The following is a 10881-nucleotide window of genomic DNA, read 5'->3' as shown; positions in this document are numbered from 1 at the left end:
CTTTTTATTTCTTAGTGGAGACGTAGATTTTGCCGGACTGTGACAGTAAAGTACCTTCTATTTGATCATACTGGTTTTATGCGTGCTGTGCTCGATTTTAAATCCTAAGCAGAGAAGTGGAAGGTGTGGTCACTACAGCTTTCCAGAGCCAGGTTTTATTAAGTGTGGGAGAACGTCTATGTTCCTGTACAGTTTTACTGCGGTCAGTTCTTGGTTATCCAGGACAATTACTGACACCTGCACTCTCCCACACGTGATTTTAAATTGCCAACACTGCACTGGCCACAGGAGCTTGAAATCAGCAAGCTGCCCCACCACTGTTTCCTCATCAAAACATTATTTATTTGAAACACAGACACACACCCAGCTGCTGGTTCACTCCTCAAATACCCATGACAGCCAGGGCTGGGTCTGGCCAAAGCCAGGAGCCAGGAGCTCCATCCAGGTCTCCTGCGTGAGTGGCAGGGATCCAGCTACTTGAGTGATTGTCCACTGCCTCCCTGGTGCACCTCAGCAGCAAGCTGGAGTCAGACCCTGAGCTGCGACTCAAACCCAGACTCCCCGAGACACGGGCACCTTAACACTGACCCAAACACGCACCTCTTCTTCATCTTTTAAACACGTTTCCATGGTAATGACCACGCGATAGGACAGCGCCTGGCCCTGCAAGTACTGTCAGCTGCTTCATGGACGTCACTGAACAAGCAGTAAGGTCCACAGGCTGCCATTCTACAGGCAAGTTCAGCGCCTGCTCTCCCTAGACGCCTGGAAAAAAGAACCCACCCCCGGAGCTGCTCCACTGGGCTCTGGGAGGGTGCAGGTCCCCTAGAGACCCCCACTGCTCAGGGCTCCTCTCCTCACCCCCCCCACGGCAGCCCTTCCTGGTACCTGCGCTGTGGATCCCCTGCCATCTCACGGGGCCAGATGCACTTCACACGAGCCCCGTGGTGGCTCAGCGGACGCAGCCACATGAAGGTGAAGGGCAGCCCCGGGCACTCGGAGTTCTCGGCTGGAGGAGGAGGGAAGCTCTCCTCTTGTGATGCAGAGCGCTGGAAGAACTGTCCAGACTTGAGGTGTGGGAGACCTGTGGATTCAGCACGGACCTTCAGGCTCCCCCAAGAGAGAAAGCTCAGGGCTGGGCTCTGAGTTCCACGCGGTGAGAGACGGCACCCTCACTGCACTTGGTATATCGATAGTTACTCCCCCTTCTGCAGTGGTGGTGGTAGAGCTGGGAGGTGAGCCCAGGCCTGCTCTCTGCGCCTTGGTCCCTGGGAGCGGAGTTCCTGGTGGCACTGGAGGGGAGGGGGACAGCTCCCCGGCCCTGGCACTTCCCTTCACCCTCCTGGAGCTCTGTGGAATCTTGGTCCTGGGGTGGTGGACATGGATATCCCTAATGCCCCGTTCACAGCGGATCGGCAGGAGACAAAGCAGCTTTTGAAACTTTTCTAGGAGCTTCCAACCCTGGGGTTTATCCCAGAGCAGGGGACACGTGAGTGGGGCAGCCGTCAATGTGGCCTGGGTGTCAGTGGGCACAGGAAGTAGTTCCTGGCCACATGTCCATCAACCATCGTCTCTCACGAGACCCTTCCTACATGTTTCGCTGAAGCTCCCATAATGCCTCAGCGGTCAGCTTCTCGGTCTTCACGTGGTGGGCAGTAGAGGCAAGGACCACCTCCGAGTCTTGCGTGTCACCTGCAGGGCCCTGTGGGGACTGGGGAGGGCCGGCAACCGTCGCTGTCCACTGAGCCCCTGCAGTCACAAGTGCCCTCCCATGCTTGTTCCTGGCCTGGTGACAGTCAAGGGAGGCTGCGTGGCCTCTGCCTTAGAGCAGACCTGTCCCTTCCCAACTGTGCCACGGGTGAGCCTGGTGACCAGTGGGCAGGAAGTCACCGTAGGAAATAACACCACTGGGGAGGCTGTACACAAGGCTCTCCCACCCTGCGGGACACAGGCCAGCCCCAGGATCAACTAAACCTGTGCGCAGGGGATGTGCCCTGAGCTGAACCAAGAGAAGACAGGGCGCCCCTGGGATGGAGAGCCACTTCCGGAGACAATGCTGTATTTGTGACACACAAGCACATCTCAGATTATTTTCTTAGGGAATTCGCGTAAACAGCACGCTGAAATTTAACAGCTCAACCAGATCACAGAGAAACACTTCTGCCAGAGGAATAATTTCTCTTTGACACGTAAACATTGTTTAATTTTTCTTCATTAGGAAGAAGACTTGGATCTTACATGTTTAGGGAGTGGGATAATTAGAATCAATTACCTTTGCTTTAGTGGATGTCTGATTTTCTAACCTGCCTTCCTTCTTTTTTTTTTTTTTTTCTGTAATGATTGCCTCACTCTGTGTGTATTCTGATACCCTGCTTAAAATGCAAATCTCTCACTGGGTCTCTGTAAAATCTACGGCATCTACTACAACGTATAGACATCTGACCAGCCAACTCTCTGGCAGGGAGCCACCTGAGCGGATGGCAAATTTGCTGTCACTCTGGATTTCCCCATTAATTTGACCCTACAGGGCTTGGGCCGGCTGCCTTGGAAAGCCCCTACTGTGCATAATATCCTGCCCTGGGGGTTCCTTCCGGAGTGGGCACGCTCTGCAGTGCACCAGCGCAGATGGGGGCTGCTGCCACCCGCTCAGATGGAACATTCTCCCGGGTGTCTCAGGGTGGGAGCAACAGCTTCCCAGGGTTCAGTACGCCATGGGAGAATTTCTTTTTAGCTGTGCAAGAAAAAGTCTGTGGGAACAATGTACTCTTACTAAGAGCAGGAGGGAAGTGTTCGCTGAGTTCACAGAGATTCTATGATGTGCCAAATGATATTCCATTCTAGCAGGGACTCCAATTATAGGTAGGAAACCACACGTAAACTAGCTCTTAGAGAAAAGTCCTACTACATGCAAATAACATGCAAAACACCAACTAGGAAAGTGGCAAAAGAGCACCAATCTAATGAAGATGAAACGCTAGCAATTGTTTGTACAGTTTGAAGTGTCAGATACTCTGGCAAAGGAAAAGGTTAACTTGGCGGCTGACACCACCACCCGGGCAGCTGGCGGCTGACACTGCCACCCGGGGAAGCTCCCCAGGCGGCGTTACAGCTGACAGCCTGGTGCTAGTGTCTCAGTGTCCCCCATGTGACCAGCACGAGCTACCTGATCTCGTCACAATCTGTGTGGAGCAAGCCTTTCAGGAAATCAAACACAACGCAGCGCCCATGGCGGAAGGCGGTTCCTCGCGTTGCAAGAGCGTCAAAGAGAAATCTGAAATTCTCACGTAACTTCTGCTTTGCATAGAACCATGGATGGAAAGATGAAACAGAAGTTGAGAAAACTGGGAAAGAAAATGGCATATGCAAAAAGTTCGCCTTTTGAAATAGTCTTCTTTTCCCTCCAAAACCAAACACAAAGAAACGAAACTGCCCGTGGACAGTCTGCTAAAGGGGTGGTCTGGGGAGCGAGATCAGTCACTTGTGACTTCCGTGTGTGTGTGCGGTGTTTTGGTGAAAAATTCCAAAATTTTTTAAGTTCCATAAGATTCTTTATATGAACATAAAAACGATCAAGACACAGGTTTCTGCCTACTTGCTGTATATATTATCTCCAAGATAAAAAGGTCACTAGGGTTTGGATTAGAATAATACCAGTGACATATGAAAACTGTTTGTGGAGCGCATTGCAAACAGAAAGTGCTGGACTAACCACATATATGTCTATTTTTATATTACATATATGTTATATTTGCTATATATACACCTGATTATATTTCCTGCACCTGTTCAGGGGGTGGGACTTCCATGGGATTTGTGATTTCACGTGGCCCACGTTATGGACTGGTTAGGACTGGCTTTGGAAACCTGCTCCTCATGCTGCTCCAATTGGTGCTGAAACGAACGCTGGACAACTTCTGAGGTCTCGACTCTCCCCTAGACTATCAGCAAGTAAGTGTTTCTCTCAGTATTCTTGATGTACATGCACTAATTGGTAGCTAATATGCTCCCAAAGGCAAAAAAAGGTATTTGTTGCTTTAAAATCCTGCCTCTTTCTTCTGCCAACATGTGATCGGCAAGAGAATGAAACTGCACGATGGACGTCCGGGGCACCTCAATCTTATTAGGGCCGGGCCAACGTGACCTCACCCTCACGTGCTGGGAGGCTCCTCGCTGCTCGCCTGGGTGTTTGGCACATTGTCGCACCATCATAGAGGCAGCCTAGCACATATTAACCTACCACGTGCTCCCACAGCCCAGATGACGGCAGGAAGACACCTGCTGGGGCTGGCGTTGTGCTGCAGTCTGCTATGCTGCCCATACAAGCACACGGATCAGCCGCTCCACTTCCCATCCAGCTCCCTAGTGCACCTGGGAAAGCAGAAGACGGCCCAAGTGCCTGTGCCCCTGCCACCTACGTGGGAGCCCAGGATGGAGTCCCAGGCTCCCAGCTTTGGCCTGGCCCAGCCCTGGCTGTTGCAGTCATCTGGGGAGTGAACCAGCAGACGGAAGATCTGTCTCCTGTGTATCTCTCCTCTTCTCTCTGTAACTCTGCCTTTCCAATAAGCACATCTTTTTTTCTTTTTTTAAATTGCTGAACAAAACACATGGGAATTTCACCTTTATACTCATGTTCCAAATGCTGCTTTCATTTTGCAAAGTGAAGACGCTCTGCGTCCACGTCCTTCGAGGGCCGTTCCCGCGGTTCTACGCGTCCACATACAAGATGACAGTGTTTAGAAAATTCCCAAGAGGCGATTTTTCTACCTCGGCATGGAAGAACACAGTGGGGGGCTGTGCCCTTGCCCCGGTGAGCATCTAACAAGGTGCGCCCCAGCAGCACGGGGCTCTTTATTTGATGTACACAGTAATGAAAGCTCCCTATTGATTTTTCTGTAGCTGCTTGTAACTATTATAGTTGATACATCAATAGAAAAGGAAAGCACAATGTTTCATGGGAGGCAGAAAATCAGAGAAGACTTGATGCTCCGACAGTAAATCATGGCATAATCTTAAGAATTGATAGATGATCCCTGCTAACGGGAGACCCGCAGCTTTCTCTAAAAAGACTGTCCTATAATCGCCCAATATGTCCTAGCAGACTGCGCACTGTGTGCTAGAGGACAGGGGACAATGTTTTATCTCTTGCCACGGCTTTGTTTTCTTCCGGGGGAGTGGCTGTGGACAGTTCAGCCGGATGGCTCGTGGTTGGGGAACCAATTTATTTGCCCCCCTTTCCAAAGCTGACACGGTACAGACTCAAAGTCTAGGACATTTCTACTGAACACTAAAACAACAGGAAGAAAAAACAAACAAAAAGAACGAGCTACCATTAATTCTAATTCCCAAGAGCCAGGAACGAAACCAAGAATCCCTGCAGAACTTGGGCATTGCTATTGAGAGAACCTTTAGAGATTGGGTCGGAAGAGGTAATTGGGTTTCTAATTTCCAAACAGGTGTGAGAGGCATCAGGGTTGTGGTGCAGTGCATAAAACCGTGTGTTCCACTTCCAATCCAGCTCCCTGCTAATGCACCTGGGGAAGTAGCAGAAGATGGCCCGAGTGCTTGGGCCCCTGCATCCACGTGGGAAACCCAGATGGAGTTCCAGGCTCCTGGCTTCAGCCTGGCCAAGCTCTGGCTATTGCAGCCATCTGGGGAGTGAACCAGCAGATGGAAGACATTCTCTCTAACTCTGATGTTCAAATAAATAAATAAGTCTTTAAAAAGGAACAAGAGTCCTGTGACCCAGGGGATGATGTTCTTATGTGACCAGAAAAAAGCATCAAAAATTGTGTTAGGCCTTCTGCCTTTACAAAGTCTTAAAAATCTTTTTTATTTTTTTGCTGGGGGGTGTGTGTGTGTGTGTGTGTTAAGATTTACTTATTTATTTGAAAGGCAGAGCTACAGAGAGAGAAAGACAGGGAGAAGGAAATAGCTTCTATCTGCTGGTTTACTCCCTGAAATGCCTGCAACAGCCAGGGCTGGGCCAGGCCAAAGCCATGGGATTCATCTGGGTCTCCCATGTGGGTGCAGGGGCCCAGCACTTGGGCTGTCCTCCATTGCTTTCCCAGGTTCATTATCAGAGAGCTGGATGGGAGGTGCAGCAGCTGGGACTTGAACAGGTGCCCACGTGGGCTACCAGAGTCCGAGGCAACAGTTTAACCCCCTAGGCCAAAATTCGGGCCCCCAAACCTTTTAAATCAATAGCCAAGACCCCTATGCTGGCCTAGACATCTATCTTTGCCCCCTTTCTCTCCTTAGCCTCCACCCATCTGTACTGAACATTTTTTGGCATTTATATAAACACGGTCGACTCTAAAACAATCACACCCCCACAGTTCCTGAGTGTTTAGCCATTTTACGAGCATCTCAAGATGAGTCCATTCATTACCAGAGCTCTGCACATTGCTTGAAGCTCTCCACCACCAGACGCATTAACTATTTAACAAGGAGTTGTTTTCTAAGTGGTGCTGATGATCACCCAGTCCCATCGCTGCAGCACACAGCCATTAAATATGGATGCCACTTACCAGCGCGCAAGATCGCTTCTGTCATTACACCAGGTAGCTCCGAGTCCACCTGTTAGCTCCTTGTACAAAAGTATGCCCCTTCTACTAAGTGTTCACTAAGGATGCACAAGATGGTTTAGGCTCTTAGTTTTCAATCAGATTATGACTGGGGGCCAGTGCTGTGGCATAGTGGGTAAAGCCACCACCTACACTGCCAGCATCCCATATGGGTACCGGTTCGAGTCCCGGCTGGTCTACTTCTGATCCAGCTCTCTGCTATGGCCTGAGAAAGCAGTAGAAGATGGCCCAAGTCCTTGGGCCCCTGCACCCGCGTGGGAGAACAAGAAGAAGCTCCTGGCTCCTGGCTTTGGATAGGCATAGCTCTGGCCATTGCGGCCATTTGGGGAGTGAACCACGGAAGGAAGACCTCTCTTTCTCTCTGCCTCTCCCTCTCACTATCTATAACTCTACCTCTCAAATAAATGAAATCTTTTAAAAAATCCATTTTGCTCAATTTTACAACTCATTTGTTTTCTCTATTTTCATTCAGACATTTTCCCTTATGTATTAGTGCTTCCACTGATGCTTTTAATTCTATAATAGCATTTTCTCTCTTCATTTTTCAGTGTTTTTTATAATGTGATTTTCAAAAAACTACCCAATTTGCTATTTTTGTAATGAATCAAAAGAATATTCAGGGGCCGGTGCTGTGGCACAGTGGGTTAAAGCCCTGGCCTGAAGAGCTGGCATCCCATATGGGCGCCGATTCTAGTCCCGGCTGCTCCTCTTCCCATCCAGCTCTCTGCTATGGCCTGGGATAGCAGAAGATGGCCCAAGTTCTTGGGCTCCTGCACCCATGTGGGAGACCTGGAAGAAGCTCCTGGCTCCTGGCTTCTGATTGGCACAGGTCTGGCCATTATGGCCATCTGGGGAGTGAACCAGCAGATAGAAGACCTCTCTCTCTGTCTCTACCTAACTCTTTCAAATAAATAAAATAAATCTTTAAGAAAAAAGAATATTTTACTATCAATAAAACACCTATTCACTTTGAAATAGCTATTGCATTCCTGACTGGTGGAATTAAGTAAAAGTATATCAACTTCTTGCGTTATTTAGCCTTTGTAACTGTACTGTAGACGAATGTGCAACTTCCAAACAAATTTTTGAAAGCACTAAAAATGGGCAGCTATCTGGGTTAGCAGGTAAGATGCTGGCTAAAAAGCTGGCACCCACACTGGAATACCTGAGTTCCACGCCTGGCTCCTACTTCTGATTCCAGCTTCCTGCTCATGGAGACCCTGGGAAGCCTGGTTCCCGCTACCCACGTTGCAAGCAACTGGGGAGTCAACCAGCAGGTGGAAGCTCTCTCCCCCACAACCCGCCTCGCCACTCAAATAAACATTTTGAAAAAGAATGCGCTGAAAACACTTCACGTGATTTGTTGATTAATTTTAATTCCAATCCTGATTTAAGGACTAGAGGACTAGGAGTTATGATTCCCAAAGGGCAGAGACCACGCCTTACCACAGCGTCCTAGCCATGTGCATGTTGTCCCTAGTTAATACAGACTTCCGACTGCATTGCATACAATGCTGGAACACCATTAAGACCTTTTTTCATGAGTTGAAAAAAGTGGCTTGAGTGGAACATACTGAAGCCTATTTCTACAGGCTGTTAAAATCATGGCAGCATCACGAAAAAAAAAAAAAAAAAAAAAAGAATGATCCTCTGTCTGCCTCTGAAGACCACAGACACAGCTGAGCACTCAGGGTGCAGGATCCACAGTGGGGGATACAGAAAGTGAAACCGTCATTCGTTCCCTACACCTGGGGAGCTGCAGAAGCTAGATACATCAGCGCTCACACACTCCCATGTTATCGCTATCAGCAACTCAAGAATTCATGGTTACTTTTAGTAATCCTGGGGCATAGTAGGCTAAGCTTCGCCTGTGGCCGTGGTTTAAGTCCTGCCTGCTCCTCTTCTGATCCAGCTTTCTGTTATGGCCTGGGAAAGCAGAAGATGGCCCATGTGTTTGGGGCTCTGCACCCACATGGGAGACCCGGATGAAGCTCTTGGCTCCCAGCTTCAGATTGGCCCAGCTCCAGCTGTTGTGGGCATTTCAGGAGTGAACCAGTGGATAGGAGACTTTTCTCTGTCTCTCCCTCTCTCTGTAACTCTGCCTGATAAATAAATTTTTAAATAAATAAATAAATAAATTTAGTAATCCTGTATATTATATTTAGTAGTCCTTAATATTTATGGATCCTATAATTTTATTTCATTTGTGTTTTTATTTTGCTTTCTATTAAACTGACATGTTGTATCTAAGGGATTTTCAAAAAATTTTTCTAAGTAACATTTTTACAGAGTAAATTATTTGGTAATGAATCTTTACAAAGTTAATCATCATTGGGCCCGGCATTGTGGCATAGTGGGTAAAGCTGCTACCTGCACTGCCAGCATCCCATATGGGTGCTGGTTCTAGTCCCGGCTGCTCCACTTCCGATCCAACTCTCTGCTATGGCCTGGGAAAGCCATAGAAGATGGCCCAAGTCCTTGGGCCCCTGCATCCGTGTGGGAGATCCAGAAGAAGCTCCTGGCTCCTGGCTTCAGATCTACCCAGCTCCAGCTATTGCGGCCATTTGGGGAGTGAACCAGCGTATGGATGACCTTTCTCTGTTTCTCCCTCTCTCTGTCTGTAACTCAACCTCTCAAATAAAGACATAAATGAAAATCTTTTAACAATGTTGACATTAACACCTCTCCTTCACCTTCCACAGATGACTGCAAAGAGCAGCAAGGCCCAGGAGCTCCCGTGAGGACCCTGAGCCCGAGTCACCTGAAGCAGTGGTTACAAAGCAGACCCGGGCTCTGCCCTCTGCCGCTGCTATTCGGCAGGTCTCTCGGAGGTCCCAGGAGCTGCTCTTTCACAAGCGCCCAGGGGATGCTGACACCAGAGGCTCCAGGGACAGTGACCCGAGGGGCTCACGGAATCTCCCCCAAGTGCCAAGTATGGGAAATGCTGAGATGCAGCAGGATGGTGGACAGAGCCTGGGCTCTGGAATGATCCAGTCCCAGATGGCCCTTCTGCCACCGTGTGCTGGCTGACCCAGCAGTACTTACTCAAGCTCAATTTCCTCCTATTGAAATTGGCGAGAACATCAAATGAGATAATAATGTACCAAAAAGGGCCTTGGGCAGTATCCTTTCCTTTTTCAAAGATTTTTTAGATTTAAAGTCAGAGGTACACACACACACACACACGTGTGCATGCTAGAGAGATACACAAAACCTCTATTGGCTGGTTCACTTCACAGATGGCTGAACTGGCCAGAGCCGGGCCAGGCTGAAGCCAGGAGCTCCGTCAGAGTCTCCCACCTGGGTACAGAAGCCCAAACACTTGGGCCATCTCCTGCTGCTTTTCCCAGGCCCTTAGCAGGGAGCTGCATCCCAAGTGGAACAGCCGGACACAAATGGGTGCCCACATGGGATGCCAGAGGCACAGGTAGCAGCTTTACCTGGTGTGCCACGTGGCGACCCCTTAGTAGCAGCAGTTTCTTATAAATATTGTTCTTAACATTTTCATACAAGACTATTGTGAAGTCTTGGGGCTGGATAAGATGTTTCGGAATGGTATTTTGGATCGTGGCAAAGTAACAGAGATAAAAGAACGCAACAGACTAACCAGACTCACTGACCTCCGATGGAAGAAGGAAGTGAGCGAGCTTGAAATATGGGGGTGAGTTTTTAGCGGCATTTTAAGAAAGGCGGAACGCAAAGCAGCTCCCAGGTAGTGAGATGCTGCAGCGGTTCCCGGGACAGCAGACTTTCCAGCTGTCCAGAAATGTGGCGTGGCGAGAAGGGACGTAGGGCCAGCGGGACACGAACCGGAAAGCAAGCCGGACTCCCGCTGTGCAGGCTGTAACAGGGACCGTGGCCTGCCTTCCGGGTTACTCTGCACACACGTGTGCAGTTACAGCAGTGGGAGTAGGCAGCAAAAGGACCGAAGGATGTCAGGATCCTTGGGTAGAGAAGAGAGAGCCCTGCGGACTTGCAGTCACAATGCTGGTGACAGGAGCAAGCTTTGTGGTCAGCAGGTTAAGCCCAGCCTGGCACGGAGCCCCACCTCTGCAGCCGATCCAGCTTCCTGTGAATGTGCCTGAAGGCAAATACTTCAGGCCCCGCCTCGCATGTGGGAGACCCGGATGGAGTTCCTGGCTTCTGGCTTCGGCCTGACCCCTCCCCGGCTGTTGCCAGCATTCGGGAATGAACGAGCAATGTAAATTGCTAAGGAAGAAGCCAACGAAAACAATTCGAACATCAATTTACTCCAAAAGAAATTATTTCTATAACCAGATGAAAACTCCAAAATTAA

The 10881-nt window shown here is 49.3% G+C and overlaps 1 protein-coding gene across 4 annotated transcripts in view; it reads right to left on the bottom strand.

Moving 5' to 3' along the window:
• NR5A2 (nuclear receptor subfamily 5 group A member 2) overlaps positions 1-10881 on the bottom strand; it is a 132291-nt gene that overhangs the window by 17931 nt on the left and 103479 nt on the right. The gene's annotated exons all lie outside the window — the stretch shown is intronic.

This window comes from Lepus europaeus, chromosome 14 (assembly GCF_033115175.1).
Source record: "Lepus europaeus isolate LE1 chromosome 14, mLepTim1.pri, whole genome shotgun sequence".
In the NCBI taxonomy this organism is placed as follows: Eukaryota; Metazoa; Chordata; class Mammalia; order Lagomorpha; family Leporidae; genus Lepus; species Lepus europaeus.
This window is presented reverse-complemented; position numbering and strand designations above follow the sequence as displayed.